At 42.8% G+C, this 13,234-nt stretch overlaps 5 non-coding genes and 1 pseudogene across 5 annotated transcripts; all 6 read right to left on the bottom strand.

Annotated features, from left to right (window-relative positions):
- Positions 1-1,089: 1,089 nt before the first annotated feature.
- On the bottom strand, positions 1,090-1,279 carry LOC141196308 (U2 spliceosomal RNA). Its single transcript, XR_012268863.1, has one exon. It is a non-coding gene; the product is annotated as a U2 spliceosomal RNA (small nuclear RNA).
- Positions 1,280-7,675: 6,396 nt separating this feature from the next.
- On the bottom strand, positions 7,676-7,866 carry LOC141196136 (U2 spliceosomal RNA). The gene has a single exon (XR_012268701.1). It is a non-coding gene; the product is annotated as a U2 spliceosomal RNA (small nuclear RNA).
- Positions 7,867-8,981: 1,115 nt separating this feature from the next.
- LOC141196135 (U2 spliceosomal RNA) lies at positions 8,982-9,172 on the bottom strand. Its single transcript, XR_012268700.1, has one exon. It is a non-coding gene; the product is annotated as a U2 spliceosomal RNA (small nuclear RNA).
- Positions 9,173-10,287: 1,115 nt separating this feature from the next.
- On the bottom strand, positions 10,288-10,478 carry LOC141196737 (U2 spliceosomal RNA). The gene has a single exon (XR_012269134.1). It is a non-coding gene; the product is annotated as a U2 spliceosomal RNA (small nuclear RNA).
- A 1,115-nt stretch (positions 10,479-11,593) lies between these two features.
- Positions 11,594-11,784, bottom strand: LOC141195909 (U2 spliceosomal RNA). Its single transcript, XR_012268480.1, has one exon. It is a non-coding gene; the product is annotated as a U2 spliceosomal RNA (small nuclear RNA).
- Positions 11,785-12,899: 1,115 nt separating this feature from the next.
- LOC141196280 (U2 spliceosomal RNA) lies at positions 12,900-13,078 on the bottom strand (annotated as a pseudogene).
- Positions 13,079-13,234: the final 156 nt, after the last annotated feature.

Raw genomic sequence — 13,234 nt, 5'->3', positions numbered from 1 at the left:
GCCACCCAAGGATCCTGAAAAGTCCATTTGTGGAGATGAGCTCCTGGACTCCCGTTAAGAAGACATGTTGTCAACCTCTAGATCCCTTACATGCCTGCACTTTTCGGCTTGCTGCTGCTGCAATCCACGCGTTTTAGATCTGCATAACTCCACCTCTTTAAACACAGCACCTTCACCCCCTGCTGTTCCCACCCGCCTCAACACCGTTGGAAGGGAGGAGAACCAATTAAGGCGGGGGGTGGGGTGGAACGAGCAGCTGTCTACCCTTAGCAGGAGGGCTCCTGATTACATACCTCTCCTGCTGCTGCTGCTGCTGGCTGTCCAGCAGCAGACTGAAGGTGGCTGCTGCTGTGCACAGGTATATAAAGGCTCAGAGCCTATTATGACACGCGCAGCCAGCGTTCCATTGCCACATTCCATCTACTGCAGGCAGGATACCTGGCTGGCTGAATGTCGCTGAGAAGCTCACAGAGACCGCCATAAGCAACAGTTTAACAGAATGCCACAGACTAATCAACCAAACTTTCTGGGTTGGGTTCTCTTTTATAGTCTGCAGGCATTAAATGAAAGAAGTCAGTGTTCCAGCAGAGGGAGACAACGTTTCAGAAAAGGCATTGTAGCAAACCAAAAAAGAAATTTTAAGCGCAGCAGAGTAACCAGCGCACATACCTGTTAGCTCAGGTGAGTTTAAAAGGCTGCTGTTGATAACAAGGGCATTTGCTAAATAGATGGTGTGTGTGCAACAATATACTGAAAGGTCAATTATATTGTGCAGCTTATCTCACCACCTGTAGTTATTTAGGTGAAAGCTCCAAAATGCTTGCCTAATATGTCTGTTTATCCAAAAGGAAGTAAAAAGGGAGAGCTAGAAAGATAGCATTGCATCACATTACATGGCAATGCAATGCACAGTTGCTGAAGTTGAACCAAAATGAGCTTGTAATCTGGCTTCTGCAACTTTGAACATGAAAAATCCAATGAGGAGAAGAAAAGCAAAGCCAAAGAGTCCATCCCAAAATCCGACAAACAAGCAAAATGAACAAAAAACATTGAATTCAATTCTTTCTGATTTTAGAAACTGCATTAAAGAAGGGGTGCACCGGTCCTGGAGATACTGCAATACCAGGTCAATGCGTGGAGTGGACAGAGCAAGCTCTTTTTCCATCTCCCTGTTCTAAAAATCCATTTAATATATGGTCCCCAGATAGGGGACGTATCAGATATTAAACTGATAAGAACAGATTTTTTTTTTTAATTTGGCTATCCCCCACATGGGGATAAAAACCGTTTATTTAAAATTTAACAAATTACAGAAATAAAACCATTACATCCACATTACACTTTCGGGACTTCAAAGAAAAATAAAAATTCCATCACAGCAAAATTTACAAGACTTCAAATATTCCATAGGTTAAAAAGCCATTTGCCTGCCAATGTTACATTCTTTTTCCTGTCCAATAAATAGTATATGTACATTTCACTTTTACAAAAGGCTAAAACATCATCTACTGGTAACATTTCATGTTTAAAAACAGCAATATTTCTAGCATTCCAGAGCGCTATCTTGGCACAATTCACTGTCTTCCACGCCATTATTTTTTGGTCCATTGTTGGGCATTCCAGAAGACCATATAACACTGATGCAAAATTAAAGTCCTTGAGGTCCACCATTTTCTCCAGCAGGGGGATTAATCTTCTCCAGAACTCTTTAGCAAAAGCACAAGTCCATAAAAGATGCTTCACTGTCTCTTCTTCTTGACAACCTTCTCTTGGGCAGATGGCAGACCTCACAAAACCTCTTCTGTACTGGAATGCCCGGCAAGGAAGACAGTGGTGTGCGCAGCTCCAAGACATGTCTTTCTGTACATTAAAAAGATAAGGGGCGTTAATCATTTTCCATATGTGTACAGTTTTGTCATCATCATAACGTTCAATATCACACAACGTCACATCAGTACTAATTTGTTTGAGTAGTGTCTTGCTGTTACATAGATCCCCTGTCTGTTTCTTATTCAAATTAAAATCAAGAATAATTTTCTTTAAAATCTCATAATGTGCAGGTAGGTTAAAAGCATAAGGAAAGGATAAAACCGTTTCAAACCAACCAAACCTTCTCATGAGAAAACCAATGTTAAAACGCATAAAATAGGAAAGGTAATTATCTTTAAAAAGGGTTTTAAAACAGAAACAGAAAAAATGTATTAAAAGAAACTTATCTAAAACAGGGAAATCTTTCCCACCTTTAACCTTTGGCTTTGTCACAATTTCTCTTTTGAGTTTCTCCATTTTTGAGCCCCAAAAAAAGGTAAAACATACTTTTGTAATTCGTTTCAACAAATTTGTAGGAGGGGGGAACACCAAACTAAGATATAACAGGATAGGTAATATCACCATTTTTACAATCAGAACTTTACCTTCCATTGACAGCTTTCTCATATTCCACATGCAGATTTTCTGATTAATTTTCTGTGCTGCCGCATCCCAGCTATTAAAACCATTATTAGATTCATTAAAAGAAACACCTAAAATAGTAATGGAATCTGTAACTGCAATTGGTACATCATGTAAACTCATCCCCCCGACATTTAAAATATTACATTTAGTAAGATTAATTTTAAAAACGGAAACTGTACAAAAAGACTGAATTTGGCTTATCGTTTTTTGTATTGAAGGTACATCACATCCAAACACTGCTACATCATCCATATAGCTTACAACTTTAACTTGTAGACTGTTCCCTCCGGGTAAGGGTACTCCACATATTTGCTTATCCCGGCGTATTGTACATAAAAGGGGTTCTATAGCACATATAAAAAGCAGGGGGGACAAAGGGCAACCCTGCTTCACCCCTGATTTTAAAACTACCTCTTTTGTTTTAAAACCATTAACTAAAATCTTACTCGTACAATCATTATAAAAAGCTTTAAGAGACAATAAAAACCCACCCGGAATGCCCATTTTTTCTAAAACTTTAAAAAGATAAAAATGAGACACGCGGTCAAAAGCTTTCTCAAAATCCACCGCTAGGATTGACATCTTTGTCTTTCTGGTTTTTACATCTTCAATACAATCTTTCACCAGGTTTAAATTGTCCCAGATACTACGCCCAGGTACCCCGCATACCTGATTTGCATGAATTACTTTATGTATCACTTTTTTCAACCGATTTGCACAGATCTTAGCCATAATTTTGTAATCACTATTTAAAAGAGTTATCGGCCTCCAGTTTTTAAGATCCGTTTTGTCACCTTTCTTGTATAGTAGTGATACCTCACCTTTCTTCCATGAGTTGAGTAAAACCTTATTATTAAAAACTTCGGAAAACAAATTAAACAAATCATCTTTTAAAATATCATAAAAACTTATATAAAACTCTATGGGGATACCATCAGGGCCCGGCACTTTACCATTTTTAAAACTCTTCATGGTTTCTAAAATCTCTTCCTCACATAGAGGTTGGGATAAAAAACTTTGGGCATCAGCATCTAGGGTGGACTTGATCTCCCCCAGGAAAGTGTGTATTAAATCATGGTCTACAGTTTTTACATTAAAAAGATCATTAAAATAGACATTTACCTTATCCAATATAACGTTGATATTATTATCTCCATCTATGTTATCAATTATTGTTTTCGCCTGTTTGTTTTTCTTAAAAAAATACCTGGAACAAGTCTCATCCTCTTCTACGTGTTTTACCTTTGAACGAAAAATCAGTTCTTTTCCTTTTTGTTCCAACCACTTTGAAATTTCTCCTTTAAGACTCAATATATCATTACCTACATCCAGACCATTGTCTTTGAATTTGTACAATGTCTGTAACCTGATATTAAGAAAATTATAGATCTCAAACTTTTCTTTAGCTTTTTGTATGCTTTTCTTAATAAAGAAATCTTTAATGCTTATTTTCATTCTATCCCACCAGGAGCTAAAAGAAATATTGGGGTTTTTCCTTTTTCTACAGTTTACATAAAACTCAATAAAATCCGATAAAATTTGTGGATCTTTTAAAAGGGACACATTCAATTTCCAAGATTTCTTACCACATTTCTTCTTTCCATTAATCCTCACTCTAAAAGATAAAACCTTGTGATCTGAGAGAATATTAGTTAAAACTTCACATTTCACTGGCAGTATTTTTTCTGAACCTAAAACAAAATCTATCCTGGAGCTACATGTAGAATTGCTCCAGGTGAAACCAGCGTCTATAGGGCTATCCTTGTTACATTCTTTATACACATCAGTTAATTTACAATCATTTATAATATTGCTTAACATTCCAGACGTTTTGTCATAATTTCTACTCACGGAACCGGAGCGTCGGCTTTCGCCTTTTAAAATACAATTAAAATCACCTGCCAGGATAAAAGGTTCAGAAATGTTAATAAATAAAGGTAAAATTTCCAGCATATCAGCCCTTTCATTTTTATCAGGTGACCCATAAAAATTTAAAAACTGCCATCTTGTCCCATCAATAAAAGCCTTAACTAAAAGAATACGACCCGGTAAAATATCTTGGATAAAATCAATAGACACATTTCCCTTAAAAAGTATAGCTACCCCGGCTGATCCGGTTGCATTTGATCCAGACCAGACCGATGGACCATGTTTCCACTCTTCCTTATATTTTTTGTAAGAAATCTTATGAGGGATATGACATTCTTGTAAAAAGAACACAGAAGCTGTAAAACAGGTTAAAAAATGTAAAACAGTAGCTCTTCTGGTCTTGGATCCTATGCCTCTCACATTGAGGGAAACACCACTAATGTCAGCCATCATAACAAATGGTTAGGAAGAAACAAAAACTGGACTTTACCTATCCGATGGACGGATCAGACCACTTGGACTTTCACCAACGCCCTCTTCTGAATCCACCGTTATCAAAGAGTCTTCATCATCGGAGAAGGAACATTCACTTAAATTAAGACCCGACGCTACTGGGGTGTAGCTCGGAAGGATATTGTGAGAAAGGTTACACTGGGTCTCCATAGGCTGACCATTTAGGTCCTCGTCAGGTGGGTCTCCGAGAGGCTCCGCACTCCCCTGCTGACCCGCAGAGGGTCGTAACACAGGGGCAGGCTGCGCACATGGCGGAGCCTCAGAGTCCCCGGAGGCAGCCAGGTTCGGGGCCCCACCTGGGGCAGCAGAGCCCCGGGACCTCGGGATTCCAGAGTCTACACCCCCGTGAGGGGATGTATCCATCTCCTCCCTATTAGCCACCTCCACGGAACCATTCTTTTTCTTATTATGAGACCTCACCAAATGCCACGTACCGCCCTCGCTCTCGTGAGACCCAGTGGGAATTTTGGGCTCGGTGTCAGCCTTTTGGCGTTCTTTTTTGGCCTTACCGACCGCCCCTTTATGATCTTTCTCAGCCTTCCTTTTAGCCTCCTTATGGTCTTTCAGCCAGCTCCTGGGCTCCTGTGAGTTACCTGTCATTGACTCGGAGGGATTGTTACTAGTCGAAGCGCCCTTATCACCTCCCGAGGCTCCAGGTTGCTGTTCCTCCTCCTGAGGGGTGGTCTGATTGGCCCGTCCATTCCCGGATGTCTTGGACTTCTCCTTTTGTTTTTGTTCATCCTCTCTGAACCTGTGAGGGCAAGAAAAATAGAAATGACCAGGTGTCCGACAAAAAGAGCATTTTTTTTCATTTGGGCACTCCTTTGTGTCATGTTCAGTACTGGCACAATTTCTACAAGTGGCACCACAACTATCCTTAGAGTGCCCATAGAGACCACAATACCTACAGAAAAGTGGCATTCCTGAGAAAAAAAAATCCCCATTAGTTTGCCCTATTTTAAATCGAGCTGGAGGAAGTCTCACACCTCCAGGGAATTTAGGGTCTCTTTCACATTTTACTAAAAACTTCCATTTTGAGGTCCAGATGTTAAACTCATTCAACACTTTCCCAATCAATTTCACACTTTTAAAATAAACTGACAAAAAGGAAATAACCTCTGGTGCTGTTATGAAGGGTGAGAAGATTTTCACAACCACCATCTTTACCTCATCCAGGACGTGCTCGATGATCTGAATCCCTTTTAGACCAGGGCTATTTTCTACCGACTTAACTCTGGACAAAACATCTTTGAAAATACCTTCGCCAGTAAAGGTTACATCATAATCTCCACGTCGAGGATAATCCTGGATAGAAAGGATTTCGTTGGTTCTGACGTGGAGCAGTTTCTCAAGCACGTCCTGGACTACATATCCCAGATTCCGCATATCGGAACCACCAGCCGTAAAGCGGACCCTTATGGTGTTCTTAAGCCTCGCATATAGAGGCACGAGGTTGGAGTCAACCTCCATGGTATGGCGCAACAAAATGCAAATTGCAACCGCCTGCAATCTGCGCCTTCAGAGCTTTGAGATAAAGCACCTGAAGGCTGGGGGATCGCTGCCCGTTACCCTAGGACTAATCCCTCTCCCTAATAGCAGCAGGCAGGTGAAGCCCACCGAAGTGGACGATCCTGCCAGGCCAAGGAGAGGGGTACCTGAGTGCCCTTCAACTGAAACCTCCTGCTGTGAAGCACTTGGTCTCAGCCAAAAGGCCGAGAAGCGATAACCAGAATTGGTTTCAAACTACGGAGCCACCCAAGGATCCTGAAAAGTCCATTTGTGGAGATGAGCTCCTGGACTCCCGTTAAGAAGACATGTTGTCAACCTCTAGATCCCTTACATGCCTGCACTTTTCGGCTTGCTGCTGCTGCAATCCACGCGTTTTAGATCTGCATAACTCCACCTCTTTAAACACAGCACCTTCACCCCCTGCTGTTCCCACCCGCCTCAACACCGTTGGAAGGGAGGAGAACCAATTAAGGCGGGGGGTGGGGTGGAACGAGCAGCTGTCTACCCTTAGCAGGAGGGCTCCTGATTACATACCTCTCCTGCTGCTGCTGCTGCTGGCTGTCCAGCAGCAGACTGAAGGTGGCTGCTGCTGTGCACAGGTATATAAAGGCTCAGAGCCTATTATGACACGCGCAGCCAGCGTTCCATTGCCACATTCCATCTACTGCAGGCAGGATACCTGGCTGGCTGAATGTCGCTGAGAAGCTCACAGAGACCGCCATAAGCAACAGTTTAACAGAATGCCACAGACTAATCAACCAAACTTTTTGGGTTGGGTTCTCTTTTATAGTCTGCAGGCATTAAATGAAAGAAGTCAGTGTTCCAGCAGAGGGAGACAACGTTTCAGAAAAGGCATTGTAGCAAACCAAAAAAGAAATTTTAAGCGCAGCAGAGTAACCAGCGCACATACCTGTTAGCTCAGGTGAGTTTAAAAGGCTGCTGTTGATAACAAGGGCATTTGCTAAATAGATGGTGTGTGTGCAACAATATACTGAAAGGTCAATTATATTGTGCAGCTTATCTCACCACCTGTAGTTATTTAGGTGAAAGCTCCAAAATGCTTGCCTAATATGTCTGTTTATCCAAAAGGAAGTAAAAAGGGAGAGCTAGAAAGATAGCATTGCATCACATTACATGGCAATGCAATGCACAGTTGCTGAAGTTGAACCAAAATGAGCTTGTAATCTGGCTTCTGCAACTTTGAACATGAAAAATCCAATGAGGAGAAGAAAAGCAAAGCCAAAGAGTCCATCCCAAAATCCGACAAACAAGCAAAATGAACAAAAAACATTGAATTCAATTCTTTCTGATTTTAGAAACTGCATTAAAGAAGGGGTGCACCGGTCCTGGAGATACTGCAATACCAGGTCAATGCGTGGAGTGGACAGAGCAAGCTCTTTTTCCATCTCCCTGTTCTAAAAATCCATTTAATATATTGTCCCCAGATAGGGGACGTATCAGATATTAAACTGATAAGAACAGATACTACACTTGATATTAGCCAAAAGGCCGAGAAGCGATAACCAGAATTGGTTTCAAACTACGGAGCCACCCAAGGATCCTGAAAAGTCCATTTGTGGAGATGAGCTCCTGGACTCCCGTTAAGAAGACATGTTGTCAACCTCTAGATCCCTTACATGCCTGCACTTTTCGGCTTGCTGCTGCTGCAATCCACGCGTTTTAGATCTGCATAACTCCACCTCTTTAAACACAGCACCTTCACCCCCTGCTGTTCCCACCCGCCTCAACACCGTTGGAAGGGAGGAGAACCAATTAAGGCGGGGGGTGGGGTGGAACGAGCAGCTGTCTACCCTTAGCAGGAGGGCTCCTGATTACATACCTCTCCTGCTGCTGCTGCTGCTGGCTGTCCAGCAGCAGACTGAAGGTGGCTGCTGCTGTGCACAGGTATATAAAGGCTCAGAGCCTATTATGACACGCGCAGCCAGCGTTTCATTGCCACATTCCATCTACTGCAGGCAGGATACCTGGCTGGCTGAATGTCGCTGAGAAGCTCACAGAGACCGCCATAAGCAACAGTTTAACAGAATGCCACAGACTAATCAACCAAACTTTTTGGGTTGGGTTCTCTTTTATAGTCTGCAGGCATTAAATGAAAGAAGTCAGTGTTCCAGCAGAGGGAGACAACGTTTCAGAAAAGGCATTGTAGCAAACCAAAAAAGAAATTTTAAGCGCAGCAGAGTAACCAGCGCACATACCTGTTAGCTCAGGTGAGTTTAAAAGGCTGCTGTTGATAACAAGGGCATTTGCTAAATAGATGGTGTGTGTGCAACAATATACTGAAAGGTCAATTATATTGTGCAGCTTATCTCACCACCTGTAGTTATTTAGGTGAAAGCTCCAAAATGCTTGCCTAATATGTCTGTTTATCCAAAAGGAAGTAAAAAGGGAGAGCTAGAAAGATAGCATTGCATCACATTACATGGCAATGCAATGCACAGTTGCTGAAGTTGAACCAAAATGAGCTTGTAATCTGGCTTCTGCAACTTTGAACATGAAAAATCCAATGAGGAGAAGAAAAGCAAAGCCAAAGAGTCCATCCCAAAATCCGACAAACAAGCAAAATGAACAAAAAACATTGAATTCAATTCTTTCTGATTTTAGAAACTGCATTAAAGAAGGGGTGCACCGGTCCTGGAGATACTGCAATACCAGGTCAATGCGTGGAGTGGACAGAGCAAGCTCTTTTTCCATCTCCCTGTTCTAAAAATCCATTTAATATATTGTCCCCAGATAGGGGACGTATCAGATATTAAACTGATAAGAACAGATACTACACTTGATATTAGCCAAAAGGCCGAGAAGCGATAACCAGAATTGGTTTCAAACTACGGAGCCACCCAAGGATCCTGAAAAGTCCATTTGTGGAGATGAGCTCCTGGACTCCCGTTAAGAAGACATGTTGTCAACCTCTAGATCCCTTACATGCCTGCACTTTTCGGCTTGCTGCTGCTGCAATCCACGCGTTTTAGATCTGCATAACTCCACCTCTTTAAACACAGCACCTTCACCCCCTGCTGTTCCCACCCGCCTCAACACCGTTGGAAGGGAGGAGAACCAATTAAGGCGGGGGGTGGGGTGGAACGAGCAGCTGTCTACCCTTAGCAGGAGGGCTCCTGATTACATACCTCTCCTGCTGCTGCTGCTGCTGGCTGTCCAGCAGCAGACTGAAGGTGGCTGCTGCTGTGCACAGGTATATAAAGGCTCAGAGCCTATTATGACACGCGCAGCCAGCGTTTCATTGCCACATTCCATCTACTGCAGGCAGGATACCTGGCTGGCTGAATGTCGCTGAGAAGCTCACAGAGACCGCCATAAGCAACAGTTTAACAGAATGCCACAGACTAATCAACCAAACTTTTTGGGTTGGGTTCTCTTTTATAGTCTGCAGGCATTAAATGAAAGAAGTCAGTGTTCCAGCAGAGGGAGACAACGTTTCAGAAAAGGCATTGTAGCAAACCAAAAAAGAAATTTTAAGCGCAGCAGAGTAACCAGCGCACATACCTGTTAGCTCAGGTGAGTTTAAAAGGCTGCTGTTGATAACAAGGGCATTTGCTAAATAGATGGTGTGTGTGCAACAATATACTGAAAGGTCAATTATATTGTGCAGCTTATCTCACCACCTGTAGTTATTTAGGTGAAAGCTCCAAAATGCTTGCCTAATATGTCTGTTTATCCAAAAGGAAGTAAAAAGGGAGAGCTAGAAAGATAGCATTGCATCACATTACATGGCAATGCAATGCACAGTTGCTGAAGTTGAACCAAAATGAGCTTGTAATCTGGCTTCTGCAACTTTGAACATGAAAAATCCAATGAGGAGAAGAAAAGCAAAGCCAAAGAGTCCATCCCAAAATCCGACAAACAAGCAAAATGAACAAAAAACATTGAATTCAATTCTTTCTGATTTTAGAAACTGCATTAAAGAAGGGGTGCACCGGTCCTGGAGATACTGCAATACCAGGTCAATGCGTGGAGTGGACAGAGCAAGCTCTTTTTCCATCTCCCTGTTCTAAAAATCCATTTAATATATGGTCCCCAGATAGGGGACGTATCAGATATTAAACTGATAAGAACAGATACTACACTTGATCTTAGCCAAAAGGCCGAGAAGCGATAATCAGAATTGGTTTCAAACTACGGAGCCACCCAAGGATCCTGAAAAGTCCATTTGTGGAGATGAGCTCCTGGACTCCCGTTAAGAAGACATGTTGTCAACCTCTAGATCCCTTACATGCCTGCACTTTTCGGCTTGCTGCTGCTGCAATCCACGCGTTTTAGATCTGCATAACTCCACCTCTTTAAACACAGCACCTTCACCCCCTGCTGTTCCCACCCGCCTCAACACCGTTGGAAGGGAGGAGAACCAATTAAGGCGGGGGGTGGGGTGGAACGAGCAGCTGTCTACCCTTAGCAGGAGGGCTCCTGATTACATACCTCTCCTGCTGCTGCTGCTGCTGGCTGTCCAGCAGCAGACTGAAGGTGGCTGCTGCTGTGCACAGGTATATAAAGGCTCAGAGCCTATTATGACACGCGCAGCCAGCGTTCCATTGCCACATTCCATCTACTGCAGGCAGGATACCTGGCTGGCTGAATGTCGCTGAGAAGCTCACAGAGACCGCCATAAGCAACAGTTTAACAGAATGCCACAGACTAATCAACCAAACTTTTTGGGTTGGGTTCTCTTTTATAGTCTGCAGGCATTAAATGAAAGAAGTCAGTGTTCCAGCAGAGGGAGACAACGTTTCAGAAAAGGCATTGTAGCAAACCAAAAAAGAAATTTTAAGCGCAGCAGAGTAACCAGCGCACATACCTGTTAGCTCAGGTGAGTTTAAAAGGCTGCTGTTGATAACAAGGGCATTTGCTAAATAGATGGTGTGTGTGCAACAATATACTGAAAGGTCAATTATATTGTGCAGCTTATCTCACCACCTGTAGTTATTTAGGTGAAAGCTCCAAAATGCTTGCCTAATATGTCTGTTTATCCAAAAGGAAGTAAAAAGGGAGAGCTAGAAAGATAGCATTGCATCACATTACATGGCAATGCAATGCACAGTTGCTGAAGTTGAACCAAAATGAGCTTGTAATCTGGCTTCTGCAACTTTGAACATGAAAAATCCAATGAGGAGAAGAAAAGCAAAGCCAAAGAGTCCATCCCAAAATCCGACAAACAAGCAAAATGAACAAAAAACATTGAATTCAATTCTTTCTGATTTTAGAAACTGCATTAAAGAAGGGGTGCACCGGTCCTGGAGATACTGCAATACCAGGTCAATGCGTGGAGTGGACAGAGCAAGCTCTTTTTCCATCTCCCTGTTCTAAAAATCCATTTAATATATGGTCCCCAGATAGGGGACGTATCAGATATTAAACTGATAAGAACAGATACTACACTTGATCCTAGCCAAAAGGCCGAGAAGCGATAACCAGAATTGGTTTCAAACTACGGAGCCACCCAAGGATCCTGAAAAGTCCATTTGTGGAGATGAGCTCCTGGACTCCCGTTAAGAAGACATGTTGTCAACCTCTAGATCCCTTACATGCCTGCACTTTTCGGCTTGCTGCTGCTGCAATCCACGCGTTTTAGATCTGCATAACTCCACCTCTTTAAACACAGCACCTTCACCCCCTGCTGTTCCCACCCGCCTCAACACCGTTGGAAGGGAGGAGAACCAATTAAGGCGGGGGGTGGGGTGGAACGAGCAGCTGTCTACCCTTAGCAGGAGGGCTCCTGATTACATACCTCTCCTGCTGCTGCTGCTGCTGGCTGTCCAGCAGCAGACTGAAGGTGGCTGCTGCTGTGCACAGGTATATAAAGGCTCAGAGCCTATTATGACACGCGCAGCCAGCGTTCCATTGCCACATTCCATCTACTGCAGGCAGGATACCTGGCTGGCTGAATGTCGCTGAGAAGCTCACAGAGACCGCCATAAGCAACAGTTTAACAGAATGCCACAGACTAATCAACCAAACTTTTTGGGTTGGGTTCTCTTTTATAGTCTGCAGGCATTAAATGAAAGAAGTCAGTGTTCCAGCAGAGGGAGACAACGTTTCAGAAAAGGCATTGTAGCAAACCAAAAAAGAAATTTTAAGCGCAGCAGAGTAACCAGCGCACATACCTGTTAGCTCAGGTGAGTTTAAAAGGCTGCTGTTGATAACAAGGGCATTTGCTAAATAGATGGTGTGTGTGCAACAATATACTGAAAGGTCAATTATATTGTGCAGCTTATCTCACCACCTGTAGTTATTTAGGTGAAAGCTCCAAAATGCTTGCCTAATATGTCTGTTTATCCAAAAGGAAGTAAAAAGGGAGAGCTAGAAAGATAGCATTGCATCACATTACATGGCAATGCAATGCACAGTTGCTGAAGTTGAACCAAAATGAGCTTGTAATCTGGCTTCTGCAACTTTGAACATGAAAAATCCAATGAGGAGAAGAAAAGCAAAGCCAAAGAGTCCATCCCAAAATCCGACAAACAAGCAAAATGAACAAAAAACATTGAATTCAATTCTTTCTGATTTTAGAAACTGCATTAAAGAAGGGGTGCACCGGTCCTGGAGATACTGCAATACCAGGTCAATGCGTGGAGTGGACAGAGCAAGCTCTTTTTCCATCTCCCTGTTCTAAAAATCCATTTAATATATGGTCCCCAGATAGGGGACGTATCAGATATTAAACTGATAAGAACAGATTTTTTTATCGAAAGCCCGAATTCGTGTACAAAACCCGAGTGCGCTTAAAAAAAGTGACAAGTGCCACAAAAAAAGTGCACTAGGATGCTGGTCTTCTTGAAACCCTCTCCAAAAGGAGAAGGGTCCCCCAAACCATTCCCCGTCCCTCCGAGCCAGAAGGCCACAGCGAGGAACAGGGACA

The sequence above is a fragment of the Phyllobates terribilis genome, unplaced genomic scaffold, assembly GCF_046119375.1.
Source record: "Phyllobates terribilis strain yellow unplaced genomic scaffold, ASM4611937v1 Scaffold_74__1_contigs__length_7073193, whole genome shotgun sequence".
NCBI lineage: Eukaryota > Metazoa > Chordata > Amphibia > Anura > Dendrobatidae > Phyllobates > Phyllobates terribilis.
Note: the sequence above shows the minus strand (reverse complement) of the source record. Positions and strands in the feature narration are given on the sequence as shown.